Below are 3,807 nucleotides of genomic sequence, written 5' to 3'. Positions count from 1 at the left end.
CACTCAGCTTGTGACGTCAGTAAGCAGTCCATTTTCCCTCAGAATATTCAGGGAAAAAAAATCCCCTGCTCGTGCCAGTATCATCGTTGTGAGGAAAAGAAATTATCGGGTTCAGAATTGGCGATTTCTATGCCCCACATCCAATCACTACGCAGTATTTGTGAGCCACTCAGGAAGATTCTACGCCAAAATAAAAAGAAACGAAATAGGATGCTGTGTTTCAAAATGTGGCAAACTTGCTAGGTAGTCTGAATGACGTTTATGGTAAACAGTGCAGAGGCCTTCTATCTCTAGGAGGTGATGGTTGAACACGCTTAACAACGCCATATACATATTTCGCATACAGATGGCATCGCTGTGCAACGAAGAACGAAAATTGTTTTCCAACCAAAACATGTTTTGTTTAGTTTTGAATGGAAGAAGGAAGATAGTAACGACAGGGTGTTATAGGGAGGCGGAATGCGGCGCTGTGGCGTCTTGATAACTGGAGGTGGATGGGACCGAGGCCACCTCGAATTACCGGAAAACTAGAACAATAATTTAAAAAAAAATGCCTTGAATGCTGGTTTTACTTGAAAAAAAAAAGACAATTAAAAGCAGTACCACTTTTTTTTCATTATATTTCACTCACTTCACTTCTGAAATATAGATGGCAGCACTGAAAAATCAGAAACGGTACTAATAGATAGTATAGTACTATAGATAGTTTATAGATACGCACTCAGGCTGTTAGGTACTCACACTTCCGGCACCATTCACTAGGTAGTAAATTGCCCATGGCGATAGACCTGGAATGTGCTCGGTTCGAAAGAAAGAAAGAAAAAGAAGTGCTACAATTTTTAATTGTTTACCCTCTATCCAGTCTTTTTATAGCTTCAAACTTAGCATATAGAAACAAACTTTCTTTTACGTTCATTTCGCATCAACTCACGGAGATTACAAACAATACGGAATAGAGATCTTAGTCATGCCCCACATACGAAGTAGTGGGTATTATGATCTTAGTCATACGAAGCAGACCATTTTATAAGAAAGTCAAACTGGGCTACTTTGAAGAAAGAGCCTATGATGTTGAGACGTGCCTGAATAGAGCAAGAACAAGACGGAAGAACACTAAATTCCAACCCAGGGGTCCGACAACCGAACTTATTGGCAAAACTTTTGTTCACTTGATTGAAAATATATATAAAAAAAAATCAATTTAAGGTCATCACACAAGGGTTTTACGCCTGGATGAGGGTGGGGAAAGGACCCTGGGCAATATGAGTACAGTACCACGAAAAGAAAATAAATACGCTGGGGCAACCGGGACCCCGAGCAGAATGGGGAGGGGGGTAAAAAATTTACACTTATTTTGCTTAATAACAACACTTTCGAGAAGGGCTCCAAGGAAAAGTCTGCGATAGGCTGTAGAAAATAAGCTTGTGATCTAACAAGTGTTTTCAAAATCATCTCTCATATCGCGATATAATATGTAATCACAATTTCATCAAAATGGCGAGACATGCTAAATGTTTAAACGCAATTCGCTCTTATCTCACGAAAGAAAAACATAAAATTATGAAATGATAAACACAGTAAAGTAAGCTTTCTCTCTACGTACTTCAAAAAACAACTAAACATTTCACAAATAAAAAGAAATAAACGTTATTTCTCTTTAAGATAATAATTTCGAAATGCGAAGATAATAATGCGAAATTCAAAACAAAAAAGAAAATGGTTCCGTATCCAAGGGATCGTGCCCTTGGGATAGGCCGGCCGAAACAAGCGGTCAGGGTGGTTGTGTTGACCAAGAAAACAAGTACAAGGTTGCTTACTTACTCACTCACTTGCTAACAGAGGGGAGGAAAAGGAAAGCCTTTAACTAAAGCAATATTTTGGCGTTGATCCCAGAAACAAAACCGAGTCGGTATATACAACGCCATTGAAGAAATCTTTACCAAGAACATAGCAAGGTGAGAGACTCTTTTCGTTTCGTTTTCTTCAAATTATCTGAACTGGTCAGTGAACTTGCCACTGAAAATTATCTGTGTCTTTTTCTGTGTGTTTATAGAAAGAACATTGCGGCAAACCATATATGATAAGCCTCCCGTTTAAGCAGTAGGTAAGTTAGCAAATTTCGATTTATTAAAAAAAAATTTATGATGTGTCATCGGGTACGTCAAATGTAGAGCAGTGATGCCCATTTAATTCAGTGAGATATTTGAAATTATAATTTCCAGTTCCGCAATTAGGCAGAGCCGCCCTTAGGGGTGTGTGACTGATGCGGTCGCACCGGGCCCCGCACTTATGGTAAAAGAAGTAAAAAAAATATATGCATGTGTGTGTGTGTGTGTGTGCGTATCAAATATATTTTCAACTCTAGTATATTTTCTTTCATTAATTCTGAATTTTCTTCGATTTTGGAATTATTTCTTTCATTAATTCTGAATTTTCTTCGATTTTGGAATTATTTCTTTCATTAATTCTGAATTTTCTTCGATTTTGGAATTATTTCTTTCATTAATTCTGAATTTTCTTCGATTTTGGAATTATTTCTTTCATTAATTCTGAATTTCTGGAATTGTTTCTTTCATTAATTCTGAATTTTCTTCGATTTTGGAATTATTTCTTTCATTAATTCTGAATTTTCTTCGATTTTGGAATTATTTCTTTCATTAATTCTGAATTTTCTTCGATTTTGGAATTATTTCTTTCATTAATTCTGAATTTTCTTCGATTTTGGAATTATTTCTTTCATTAATTCTGAATTTTCTTCGATTTTGGAATTATTTCTTTCATTAATTCTGAATTTCTGGAATTGTTTCTTTCATTAATTCTGAATTTTCTTCGATTTTGGAATTATTTCTTTCATTAATTCTGAATTTTCTTCGATTTTGGAATTATTTCTTTCATTAATTCTGAATTTTCTTCGATTTTGGAATTATTTCTTTCATTAATTCTGAATTTTCTTCGATTTTGGAATTATTTCTTTCATTAATTCTGAATTTTCTTCGATTTTGGAATTATTTCTTTCATTAATTCTGAATTTCTGGAATTGTTTCTTTCATTAATTCTGAATTTCTGGAATTGTTTCTTTCATTAATTCTGAATTTCTGGAATTATTTCTTTCATTAATTCTGATTTTCTGGAATTATTTCTTTCATTAATTCTGATTTTCTGGAATTATTTCTTTCATTAATTCTGATTTACCACAAAATTCGGCGATTTTTCTCCAATTAATGCTGAATTTTCCAAAATTCTGCGATTTTTCTCCCATTAAAATTCTGAATTTTCCAAAATTCTGCGATTTTTCTCCCATTAATGCTGAATTTCCCAAAATTCTGCTGAATTTCCCAAAATTCTGCTGAATTTTCCAAAATTCTGCGATTTCTCTCTCTCATTGATTCGGAATTTTCATTGTGATAAGTAGATATTTTTCAGCTTTCCTGTATATTCTGAGTGAAAACCTCCTCTTGGAGATGTGAAGCAGGGTGTTAATGGTCCATCAATGTATATTCTGTGATATTGCATGATTCTTTGGATGCCGATTCTCTCCATTCCCCCCCCCCCAAAAAAAAAAAATATAAAATCGAGGCATAAGAGCCCTGAAATTCTTTTCGCACCGGGCCACACGTCTGATAAGGGCGGCCCTCTGCTCCTACTACATTGATAATAATTCTCCTAGAAACATGTATATTCATGTTTAAAAAAAATTGCTTTGCTATTCTGTGAAAATATTTATTGAATTAATTCATTTAAAAAGAAATTTTGTCGCTTTTGTATCACTCGGTGCACATGTTGAAAACAAAGAGATAGACATTAAAA

At 34.5% G+C, this 3,807-nt stretch overlaps 1 protein-coding gene across 1 annotated transcript in view; it reads left to right on the top strand.

The window, feature by feature from the left end:
• The first annotated feature begins 1,574 nt into the window (after nt 1-1,574).
• LOC149078543 (cytochrome b5-like) overlaps nt 1,575-3,807 on the top strand; it is a 39,959-nt gene continuing 37,726 nt past the window's right edge. Inside the window, exons 1-2 of the mRNA XM_089240494.1 lie at nt 1,575-1,955; nt 2,054-2,104. The gene's annotated coding sequence lies outside the window, so the exon portion shown is untranslated. The remainder of the gene's footprint in view (nt 1,956-2,053; nt 2,105-3,807) is intronic.

This window comes from Pholcus phalangioides, unplaced genomic scaffold, assembly GCF_987345545.1.
Source record: "Pholcus phalangioides strain wild (caught in Gottingen) unplaced genomic scaffold, Ppha-v1.0 ptg000013l_1, whole genome shotgun sequence".
Classification (NCBI taxonomy): Eukaryota; Metazoa; Arthropoda; class Arachnida; order Araneae; family Pholcidae; genus Pholcus; species Pholcus phalangioides.
Note: the sequence above shows the minus strand (reverse complement) of the source record. Positions and strands in the feature narration are given on the sequence as shown.